At 42.5% G+C, this 12,804-nt stretch overlaps 1 protein-coding gene across 1 annotated transcript in view; it reads right to left on the bottom strand.

The window, feature by feature from the left end:
- Nucleotides 1–12,804, bottom strand: part of ZYG11B (zyg-11 family member B, cell cycle regulator) — a 104,432-nt gene that overhangs the window by 77,111 nt on the left and 14,517 nt on the right. The gene's annotated exons all lie outside the window — the stretch shown is intronic.

The raw sequence follows: 12,804 nt of genomic DNA, 5'->3' as shown, positions 1-12,804 counted from the left end.
TGGCTCACACCTGTAATCCTTGGGAGGCCGACCGAGGCAGGCAGATCACCTAAGGTCAGGAGTTCGAGACCAGCCTGGCCAACATGGTGAAACCTCGTCTCTAGTAAAAATACAAAAAATGGCCAGGCACAGTGGCTCAAGCCTGTAATCCCACCACTTTGGGAGGCCAAGGCAGGTGGATCACCTGAAGTCGGGAGTTCGAGACCAGCCTGACCAACATGCAGAAACCCCGTCTCTACTAAAAATACAAAATTAGCTGGGCATGGTGGTGCATGCCTGTAATCCCAGCTACTTGGGAGGCTGAGGCAGGAGAATTGCTTGAATCCAGGAGGCAGAGGCTGCGGTGAGCTGAGATTGCGCCTCTGGCCTGGGCAACAAGAGCAAAACTCTGTCTCAAAAAAAAAAAAATACAAAAAAATTAGGCAGGTGTGTTGGCAGATGCCTGTAATCTCAGACACTAGGGAGGCTAAGGCAGGAGAATTGCTTGACCCTGGGAGGTGGAGGTTGCAATAAGCCAAGATGGCACCATTGCACTCCAGCCTGGGTGACAAAGTGAGACTCTAAAAAAAAAAAAAAAAAAAAAGAACCATGGACAACAATTGTTGATGGGAGAAAACATTGGAAACCTCATATATTGCTGGTGGAAATGAAAAATGTTGCGGCTGCCTTGGAAAACAGCTTAGAAGTTTATTACAAAATTAAACAGAGTTACCAATATGACCCAGGAATTCTACTCCTAAATATACACCCAGAAATAAAAACATGCCCACACAAAATCTTGTATATGAATGTTTACACAAGCATTGTTCATAACAGTTAAAAAGTGGTCTGAGGTTGGGCATGGTGGCTCACACCTGTAATTCTAGAAGTTTGGGAGGCCGAGGTGGGTAGATCATGAGGTCAGGCGTTCAAGACCAGCCTGACCAACTTGGTGAAATCCCGTCTCTCCTAAAAATACAAAAATTAGCTGGGTGTGGTGATGCACTTCTGTAATCCCAGCTACTCAGGAGACTGAAGCAAGAGAATCGCTTGAACATGGGAGGTGGAGGTTGCAGTGAGCTGAGATCACGCTGCCGCACTCCAGCCTGGGCAACATAGCGAGACTCTGTCCCCCCTCAAAAAAAAAAAAGTGGTCTGAATTGTTTTTACTCACAACACTACTGACACCAAATTTCTGGGCTCTTCCCACGCCAACAACCAGTTCTGACACCAACTGGATATCCTACAATTCAATTTGATTCTGACACTAACTACCCAGAATTAGCATAGCACTACAGTTTAGGCCACTGCCCCACTGCAGGTGCCAGCCGCAAGTCCCAGGTTTCCACCTGTACTTCTGACCAATGGACTATAAACTGTGGGATTCCAAGATCCCCTGAGGAGGGCCTCATGTTTGATTATCTGCTAATATGACTCACAGAACTCAGGAAGGCACTTCACTTACCATTAACTTCCAGGGAGGGGAGAGGGGCTCAAAGTTGTTGATAACCAATGGCCAGTGATTTAATCAATCATGCATATGTAGGCCTCCATAAAACCCCCCAAAAATGGGGTTTGGAAAGTATCCAGGATGCTGCACACACTGAAGTGCTGGGAGGGGGGTGTGCTGAAGAAGGCATGGAAGCTTCAAGCTCCTTCCCCCTAGGTTGCCCTATGTATGTCTTCCATCTGGCTGTTCATCTGTATCCTTCAAAATATCCTTTGTAATAAAGTAAGTAAACTTTTCATGGGTTCTGTGAGCACTCTGGCAAATTATCAAACCCAGGGAGCGAGGTGTAGGAACCTCCAATTTGTAGCCAAGACTGACAGGTGTTGTGGTTAATCCAGAGACCTACTACCTGAATTGGCATCTGAAGGAGGCCGTCTTGTGGAAGTGAGCCGCTCACTTGTGAGGTCTATGCTAACGCTGGTTATTGTCAGAACTGAGGTAAATTTTAGGGTACCCAACTGATGTCTGCTGAAAATAGAATTGCTCTGTATTGGAAAAAAAAAAAACCACACATCTGATCACAGAAGTGATCTGTGTTGAGAGTACAGTAGGAGAAAACAGTTTCTTTTCTCCTACTATATGGTTTGGTATCAAAAGTATTGAGAGTGGTGTGAATATAAAGGAGTATAAAGAAAGAAAAAATGTTTTTTCCTGTCATATGCCTTGGTCCTTCTGGCAACCAGCCCAGAAAGAAGCTATCTAGGGGCTCCCAGACACCAGTCAACTCATTAGCATACAAAAACTCTTTTCACTCCAGAGCTTCCAAGGGGTTTGGGAGCTAACGTGCAAGAAACAGGGTATGAAGACCAAATTTTTGGGGGGTGTTTTTTTTGTGTGTTTTTGAGACAGAGTCTTGCTCTGTCACTCAGGCTGGAGTGCAGTGGTAATCTTGGCTCACTGCAACCTCCACCTCATGGCAGGTTCCAGTGATTCTCCTGCCTCAGCCTCCAGAATAGCTGGGACTACAGGCGCATGCCACCACGCCCGGCTAATTTTTGTATTTTTGGTAGAGACAGGGTTTCACCATGTTGGCCAGGCTTGTCTCAAACTCCTGACCACAAGTGATCTGCCTGCCTCAGCCTCCCAAACTGCTGGGATTACAGGTGTGAGCCACCACACCAGCTTTTTTTTTTTTTTTTTGAACTATATCATAGTAGAAACAACCCAAATATATCCATCAAAACTGATAAATGGGCAGGGTGGGATGGGGTGGGCATGGTGGTTCACACCTATAATCCCAGTACTTTGGGAGGATCACTTGGGCCCAGAAGTTCAAGACCAGCCTGGGCAACATGATGAAACCCCATCTCTACAAAAAACACAAAAATTAGCTGGGTGTGGTAGCCAGTATCTGTAGCCTTAGTTACTCGGGGGCTGAAGTGGGAGGCTGCAGTGAGTCGTGATGGTGTCACTGCATTCCAGCCTGGGTGACAGAGCAAGACTCTATTTCAAAAACACAAAAACCAGGTGACTGGATAAACAAAATATAGTACAGCCCCACAATAGAATACTACTTAGCAAAACAGGAATGCTGATCAACATAAATGAGCCTTGAAAACATGCTGAGTGGAAGAAGCCAGTCACAAAAAGACCACATACTGTATGATCCCATTTGTATGAACTGTTCAGAAGAGGTAAATCTACAGAGACAGAAAGGAGATTATTGGTTGCTTAGGGTTAGGGGGAGGGTGGGTTAGAAGAAAATGGAAAGTGAATGCTAGTAGGCACAGGGCTTCTTTTTGGAGAGATGAAAATGCTCTAAAATTGATTGTGGCTATAGTTGCACCACTCTGCATATATTAAAAACCACTGAACTGGGTACACTTTAATAGGTGAAATGCATGGTACATGAATTATATCTCAATAAAGCTGTTATTAAAAATACTTGCCAGAGTCTGGCACGGTGGCTCACGCCTGTAATCCCAGCACTTTGAGAGGCCAAGGCAGGCAGATCACCTGAGGTCAGCAGTTCAAGATCAACCTGACCAACACTGTGAAACTCTGCCTCTACCAAAAATACAAAAATTAGCCAGGCATGGTGGCCCATGCCTGTAATCCCAGCTACTCGGCAGGCCGAGGCAGGAGAATCACTTGAACCTGGGAGGCGCAGGTTGCAGTGAGCTGAGATCGCGCCACCGCACTCCAGCCTGGGCAACAAGAGCGAAACTCCGTCTCAAAAAGAAAAAAAAAAAGTTGCCGGGGGCCAGGCAGAGTGGCTCACACTTGAAATCCCAGCATTGTGGGAGGCTGAGGCAGGAGAATCGCCTGAACCCGGGAGGCGGAGGTTGCAGTGAGCCAAGATTGCGCTACTGCTCTACAGCCTGGGTGACAGAGCAAGACTCCATCTCAAAACTAAACTAAACTAAAATAAATAGTTTAAACAAGTGAAACCACAAGACTAGAAATAAATACATCAAAATGTTAATGATAGTTAGAGGTCATCTTATCCAAACTCCTCATTTCAAAGATAAGGAAAAAGGTTAAAAACTACAGTGAATTGTACCTCAAATATGTTTCAATTCATGAGTTCATAATGACACAAAATAAAAACTAGTTATCTTTGAAGGACACCAGGGAAATATTAACTCTGTATTTTGAAAATTGAGAAGGATGGGCGTGGTGGCTCATGCCTGTAATCCCAGCAGTTTGGGAGGCTGAGGCAGACGGATCACCTGAGGTCGGGAGTTCAAGACCAGCCTGGCCAACATGGCGAAACCCTGTCTCTAATAAAAATACAAAAATTAGCCAAGTGTGGTGGCAACCCGGGAGGCGGAGATTGCGGTAAGCCAAGATCGCGCCATTGCATTCCAGCCTGGGCAACAAGAGCGAAACTCCGTCTCAAAAATAAAATAAATAAATAACACCACAAGATCACCAAGAAATTCCTGTTTGAACACTGGTTTTAAGTAATTCCCTCCTCTACTCCCCAGCAAGTTTAGTTTCTTCAGCTGTTACAAGTAAAAGTTGGAAAAAGAGAGACCTATAAAGTATAAACACTTTAACAAGGTATTCGAAACATTTTCCTAGCTAGTTCCTATCTTCCTCTCTAGCCTTTCTCACTGTTCTCTTCTCCCTGCCCCAAACAAGCTACCTGCCAGATACCCTAAACTGCATGTTTAAGCAACCTAGCCCTTACTGTTCCTTAAGTACTGTAACAGACATTTTCACACCTCAGGGCTTTGTTAGTCCTTTTATGGCAAAAATCTCACTCATCTTTCATTTTAAAAAAATTTTTTTATTTATGTATTTATTTTTTTTGGAGACAGTTTGGCACTTGTTGCCCAAGCTGGAGTGCAATGGCAAATCTCGGCTCACTGCAACCTCCACCTCCCAGGTTCACGCAATTCTCCACCTCAGCCTCCCAGGTACCTGGGATTACGGGTGCGTGGCACCACGCTCGACTAATTTTTTTGTATTTTTAGTAGAAACTGGGTTTCATCATGTTAGTCAGGCTGGTCTTGAACTCCTGACCTCAGGCGATCCGCCCGCCTTAGCCTCCCAAAGTGCTGGGATTACAGGCGTGAGTCACCGTGTCCAGCCTTTTTTCTATTTTTATTTTTTGAGACGGAGGCTCACTCTGTTGCCCAGGGTGCAGTGCAGTGGTGTGATCTCAGCTCACTGCAACCTCCACCTCCCGGTTCAAGTGATTCTCCTGCCTCAGCCTCCCAAGTAGCTGGGATTACAGGCACGTGCACCACGCCCGGCTAATTTTTAGATTTTCAGTAGAGACAGCGTTTCTCTACGTTGGCCAAGCTGCTCTCGAATTCCCGACCTCAGGTGATCTGCCAGCCTCACCTCCCAAAGTGCTGGGATTACAGGCATGCGCCACCATGCACAGCCAGCCTCGTCTTTCAAAATTTGAAGCTCACTACTTCTGTGATGTCTTTCCTAATTTCTAAGGCAGAATTAATTTTATTCTGAGCACCTGAAAAATTAAATTGTACCATTAACAACAGCTACTGTGTACTGAATGACAACTGTGTGGTGTCAGCCACCAATCAATGTACTTCATAAATATTTTCAATCTTCAAAACAACTGTTTTGAACAAAAATAAACTGAGGCTCAGAAAGATTAATTTACATATCAGAGATAAAATAGCCAGCAGATGGCAGAGCAAGAATAAAAATCACAACAGCTATCTTTTACAAGGCATTTAGTATGTATCAGGTCCTGGTGCAGATCTCTTTCCATTTCTACATCCTGAGCCAAGCACAATTACATTATTGCATTTTAAAGATGAGGGAATTAAGGCTTAGGTTAAATCTCTTCCCCATATTCACATGGCCAATATATTGCTAAACCCCTACTTCAATACAAGAATGAAGCCAAAGCTTATATTTTTAAGTTCTTAACTACTATACTAATATCATAATTATACAGCAATTATATGCTACTATATTGCTATGTGCTATATGCTATTAACTATGCTAAGTGCTTTACATATATAATTTCATGTATTTCTCATAAGAATTCTATAAATTAAATTCCATCAGTATCCAATCTATTCTACAGGTAAGGACATTGAGGCTATGAGAGTTTAAGCAATTTGCTCAAGATTACAGAGCTAAGGATTAGAGTCAGGATTAGACCCCAGGCAATCTACTCTAGAGTTAAATCTGTGCTTTTACCACTACATACACTGCCCTTTATAACTGATTCCCAAGTTTTCTTTTACAATTCCATGTTACACCATGGTTATTTATGACTGTATCTGTTTACCCCACTTAGCCATGAACTCTTCAAGTAGAAGGAACTTATTAACCCTTCCGTTATCCCTGGAACCACATGCAGTCCCTGATTTTTACCTGTTATGAGAGAGAAAAAAAAAAAAGAATGAGTTCAAATTAAGAGAGTGGTAAAGAAACTTCCCCAGTGTCACATACTATAGAAAGTGGGGCCAAGATACAAATCCAGGTCTCTTAACAATGAAGTCCATACTTTTTCTACTACACCATATCGTCTCTCAAACAGAACAATTATTAGTCCAGCTTCGAAATAAATGCCAAAATACAACTTGGGACTAACTAGTTACAGTGGCTCAGACAGGAGGTGATAATGCCATGGATTAGAGTAGCAATGACAATGGAAAAAAAATCAAAAGTGAAAAATATTTTGCAGAAAAGAATTGACGAAATGTAGTAAACAGTCAAACAAGAAATCAGTGCTGACTTTTTCTTAATACCCAGAACCTAGCATAATGTCTGACACCCTAGGAGACAGGCAAGTTTTCTTTGAAAGGCTGATCAACATTCATACAACACATTTCTTACACACATTATATCATTTACCCCGCACAACTTTCTTGTAGAACTGCTGTAACAGACACCATTTTGTATATGAGGATACTGGAACTCAGAAATAATAATGTACCCAAGTTCATATATTTAGAATGTGGCAGAACTGAACCTTGAACCAATCTTCAATGCCAAATATCATGCCCTTTGTCTTACCCATAAGGCCTCTCAGATGGAGGGAAAGGATGGAGAGGGGAGTTAAGACCTTACTCTCCAAAAAAAAAAACTCCAAAAATGAATCCAAGATTTAACCCAGATCTGTTAATTATGGTCAGAAGAGATAATGAAGCCCTGTAATTAACTACCTCAAGTACAGCAAGCAGCAGCAGAGTGACACAGTCCCTGAGCAATGGCTGAAAATATATTCTATAGCAAATAGGAAGAACAATTCCAGCCACACACACACACACACACACACACACCCAAAAAAAAAAAAAAAACAAAAGGTGGCCGATCTTTTTTTTTTTGGTTAATATAGTGTTTTTTTGGAACATGATATAAACCTGATAAAAGTGAATTTTTCAAGTAAAGTTTGCCCAGATTGGTCCTCTCAAATACTGCTGGTCAGAGTGTAAATTGGCACAAATTTTTCAGAAACTGGGGAAGTCCCTTTATCACTGTCCTAATTTGAACTCATTCTCTTTTTTGTTGTTCTAATAGGTAAATATCAGGGACTCTGCTGGGTTTGGGAGATATAGGAAGGGTTAATAATTCTGCTTGGTGTATCTGTGAACTCTATTCTACTTCATGATGTTTCCAGAAATGCATATAAAGACTTTGAGTTATTTCAAAATGACTTTTTGGTTGCAGGATTGTGTTCCATGGATTATGACACTGCACTAAGACTAGACCACACAGGTCATAACTTAAAGAGATAAATATCCACCAGGCACAGTGGCTCACGCCTGTAATTCCAACACTTTCAAAGGCCAAGGCGGGCAGATCACAAGGTCAAGACCATCCTGGCTAACACAGTGAAACCCCGTCTCTACAAAAAAAACACGAAAAATTAGCTGGGCGTGGTGGCACGCGCCTGTAGTTGCTACTTGGGAGGCTACGGCAGGAGAATTGCTTGAACCTGGGAGGTGGAGGTTGCAGTGAACCAATATCGCCTGCCACTGCACTCCAGTCTGGGCAACAGAGTGAGACTCCATCTTAAAAAAAAAAAAAGAGTTAAATATTCAAGTGATTCTCCCCTTGTTTGCACCACCGCACTCCAGCCTGGGCAACAAGAGTAAAAGTCTGTCCAAAAAAAAAAAAAACAAAAAAACAAAAACAGCCAGATGCAGTGGCTCGTACCTGTAATCCCATCACTTTGGGAGGCTGAGACGGGTGGATCGCTTGAGGTCAGGAGTTCAAGACCAGCCTGGCCAACATGGTGAAATCCCATCTCTACTAAAAATACAAAAATTAGCTGGGCATGGTGGCGGATGCCTGTAATCCCAGCGGCTCGGGTGGCTGAGGCAGGAGAATTGCTTGAACCGGGAGACGGAGCGTGCAGTGAGCCAAGATCACACCACTGCACTCCAGCCTGGGTGACGGATTGAGACTCCGTAACAAACAAAAAAAGAAAACCACCAGGTTACAACCATGCCTTACACATTTCCGTATCCCCTACGCTTACAGAGTAAATGTTTCAGTGTCTACTGAGTGAGAAGTAAGTATGAATAAATGAACTACCTATAAGCAGATCCCCTGCTCTTGAACCACAGCTTGTTATAAAAGCAAGGCACACCAGGGAGCGTGGGGCAATGAAGACAAGGCAAAAAAGGAATCTCATACCATTAGCTCTTCCTAAACCTTCTCATGGCTTTCTTTTCATCTCTACCCTTCCTTCCTGCAACCCCAACTCCAGTTTGTATTGGTCTTCCTTAATGCTCCTGCCTTGAAGTATTTAGTCATTTACACAACACTCAATTAGAGGTATTCTCAGTAATTTCCCCAAGATTCAGTCAGTTATGTGTTTTGTTGGTTAGTTTGTTTTGTATATTAAAAGTTTCATTCTGTTAAGGAATTGCCAGAGCCATGGCCAAGAAGCATTTCAACATTCTGAGCACTTGCGGACTTCAGAATCTCTGAGTAATGAGGTTTACGTTTTGGTTAATCACAAGAAAAAATATTATTTGTGAATTATGCTGGTAACAATGTCTTATAGTAAACAAAGCATATTCACATCCTGATTTTCACTTGATACTCACGATAACCTTACAAAGTAGAAGAAAAAGTATTAAAAATTTCATTTTACAGTTAAGAAAGCTGAGGCACAAAAATGACTTCTCTAGAAATATTGTAGTTAAGAACAACAGTAGAACTGAAGGTGAATTCTAGTGGTATCACACTAAGCAAATTATCTAGCTCTTCTGACACTCAGTTCTGTCCTATGTAGAGTGGGGATAATATTAGTACAGTCATGTGTTGCTTAACAATAGGAATACACTCTGAGAAATGTGTCATTAGGCAATTTCGTCATTGTGTGATCACAGAGTACACTCACACAAACCTAGGTAGTAGATAGGATGCAAAAACCTGTACAGCATGTTACTATACTGAATACTGCAGCCAACTGTAACAAAATGGTATTTGTCTATCTGAAAAATCTAAACAGAAAAAGTCTGGGCGCAGTGGCTCAAGCCTGTAATCTCAGCACTTTGAGAGGCTGAGGTGGGCAGATCACTTAAGGTCAGGAGTTTGAGACCAGCCTGTCCAACATGGTAAAACCCCATCTCTACTAAAAATACAAAATTAGCTAGGTGTGGTAGCTTGCGCCTGTAGTCCCAGCTACTGGGAAGGCTGAGGCTGCAGTGAGCTGAGATTGTGCCACTGCACTCCATCCTGGGTGACAGAGAAAGACTCCATCTCAAAAAAAAAAAGAAAGAAAGAAAGAAAGAAAAGGTACAGTAAAACTAGGTATAAAAGATAAAAAATGGTCCACCTATAGACGGGACTTAACATAAATGGAGCTTGCAGGACTGGAAGGTACTCAGAATAAATCAGTTGAGTTAGTAATAGTGAATGTGAAGGCCCAGGACATTATTGCACACTATTATAGACTACAAATACTTAGGTTACACTAAATTTATTTACATTTTTTTTCTTTTTTGGGGGTGGGGGCAGAGTCTATCATCCAGGCTGGAGTACAGTGGTGTGATCATAGCTCACTGCAGTCTCAATTTCCTGGAATCAAGCGATCCTCTCACCTTAGCCTCTGGAATAGGTGGGACTACAGGTGTGCACCAAAGCACCCAGCTAATGTTTTTTATTTTTAGTAAAGACAAGGTCTTGCTATGTTGTTGCCCAGGCTGGTCTCCAACTCCTGAGCAAACGTTTTCTTTCTTCAATAATAAATTAACATTATCTTACTGTAACTTTCTTAGCGATTTTGTGAACTTTAACTTTTTGATTCTTGAAGTAACAAAACATAAACACAGTGTACAGCTATAAAAAAAAATTATCTCTTTTATATATTTTTTCTTTTTGTTTTTTTAGAGACAGGGTCTTGCTCTGTCATCCAGGCTGGAGTACAATAGCATAATCACAACTCACTACAGCCTTGACTTCCCAGGCTCAAAAGATCCTCCCACCTCAGCCTTCTGAGTAGCTGGGACTACAGGCACGTGCCATCATGTCTGGCTAATTTTTAATTTTTGTGTAGAGACAGGGTCTTACTATGTTGCTCAGGCTTGAACTCCTGGGCTCAAGCGATCCTCCTGCCTGAGCCTCCAAAGTGCTGGGGTTATAGGCGTGAGTCACCATGCCTGGCCTCTCAACTCGTAAGAATCAGGCTTAAGATGTCCTTCTCAAAAGCTTCCTAAGACTGATAATTTCTGTAACAGAACACAAGGGCTTTCACAGTGCTCCTTTACTGTGTCCTTGGGTGACTTTTTTCTAAAGATTGGGCCAGAAATCAGGTGGCTACAAAAATTACAAACTTGACAATTTAATGATAGAAACAGATTTTTTACGGACATCTTTCTAAAAGACCATGTAATACTATGATGAAGAGTGTGGGCTTGGGAGTCAGATTGCCTGGATTAAAATGCTACCTCTATCATTTACAAAACTACATAACCTTAGGCAGAGTACTTAATCTCCCTGAACCTCAGTTCATGATTGTAAAATGCACACAAGAGCAGTACCTATGTCACAGGATTGTTGTCAGAATTAAATAAATTCTAAATGCAATACACTGAGAACAGTAACTGGCATATACTATCTGCTCAATAAATGTATTACCGCAGAATATCAGCTGCATAGAAAAAAACCCTGCGTTTTCTTCACTACTGTATTCTCAGAGCCTAAAACAATGCCTATTACATAGTGGGCACTAAATGTTTATTGCATGAATAAATGAACAGTCAAGTACAAATTTATTGTTAAGTATAATTAAAATACTATTTGCCTCTAGAGAAAAAGACTACATATCCAGAGAGAAATATTAAGTCCCAAGTCTAGCCTTCAAACCAAAGAATGAAACTGAAAGGCACTCAAATATCATTTGAGTTCACAGGTACCTATGAGAAATTGAGTTATTAGACATTTCTGACTCCTCATCCTAATACTTCATGGGAAATCTCCTGTTTGGGTTTTTTTTTTTTTTTTTTTTTTTGAGACGGAGTCTCGCTCTGTCGCCCAGGCTGGAGTGCAATGGCGCGATCTCAGCTCACTGCAAGGTCCGCCTCCCGGGTTCCCGCCATTCTCCTGCCTCAGCCTCCCGAGTAGCTGGGACTACAGGCGCCCACAACCGCGCCCGGCTAATTTTTTGTATTTTTAGTAGAGACGGGGTTTCACCGTGGTCTCGATCTCCTGACCTTGTGATCCGCCCGCCTCGGCCTCCCAAAGTGCTGGGATTACAGGCGTGAGCCACCGCGCCCGGCCACTGTTTGGGTTTTTAAAAAACTTTTCTTTTCTTTTTTTTTGAGACGAAGTCTCACTCTTGTGCCCCAGGCTGGAGTGCAATGGCACGATCTCGGCTCACTGCAACCTCTACCTCTTCCGTTCAAGCATTTCTCCTGTCTCAGCCTCCCAAGTAGCTAGGATTACAGGCGCATGCCACCACACCTGGCAAATTTTTGTATTTTTAGTACAGATGGGGTTTCACCATGTTGGCCACGCTGATCTTGAACTCCTGACCTCAGGTGATCTGCCCACCTCAGCCTCCCAAAGTGCTGGGATTACACACGTGAGCCACCGCGCCCAGCCAAAACTTTTATTTTCTATTACTAATTCAACCAAGTCAGGCTTCCAGAAATAAACATCTATTATAACCTTAGATATGATCTAATCCCTTTACCCTCCCCCACCCCAATTGTAATCATTTTACAGACGAGGAGGAAGGTCAAGAAGACAGTACCAGCAGCGCGCAGTGGCTCACACCTGTAATCCCAGCACTTTGGAAGGCCAAGGTGGGCGGATCACTTGAGGCCAGGAGTTGGAGCCCAGCCTGGCCAACATGGTGAAACCCCGCCTCTACTAAAAATACAAAAAATTAGCTGGGGGTGGTGGTGCACACCTGTAATCCAAGCTACTCAGGAGACTGAACCATGAGAATTGCTTGAACCCAGGAGGCGGAGATTACAGTGAGCTGAGATCGTGCCACTTGCACCCCAGCCTGGGTGACAGAGACCTTGTCTCAAAAAAAAAAAAAACAAAAAAAAAAAAAAAAAAAAAACAGAAAAAAAAACAAAAAGAGGGTAGTACCAAGGGCGTAGATCACAGATAATAGATAATATTGTTCTTAAGGGTACAGATATATTGAACTATTTGCTATCAACTATGGAGAATTGTTTTTCTTTTTAAAAGAACACCAACTACTCTTTGGAGACTCCTAGATGCCAAATTGAAAAGCAAGCTTCTTGCACATATCACTTCAAGGCCTGGCCACTATGGCAAGCGGATATGTGTTAAAGGGCAAGGGGGTAGAGTTCTACCTAAAAAAGATCAAGACCTGGAAAGCTACATAAATGCCCTCCTCTTCCATCTAAGGTCATGTGATAAAGCTATTCTAGGAAACAAAACAAAAA

This window comes from Papio anubis, chromosome 1 (assembly GCF_008728515.1).
Source record: "Papio anubis isolate 15944 chromosome 1, Panubis1.0, whole genome shotgun sequence".
Classification (NCBI taxonomy): Eukaryota; Metazoa; Chordata; class Mammalia; order Primates; family Cercopithecidae; genus Papio; species Papio anubis.
This window is presented reverse-complemented; position numbering and strand designations above follow the sequence as displayed.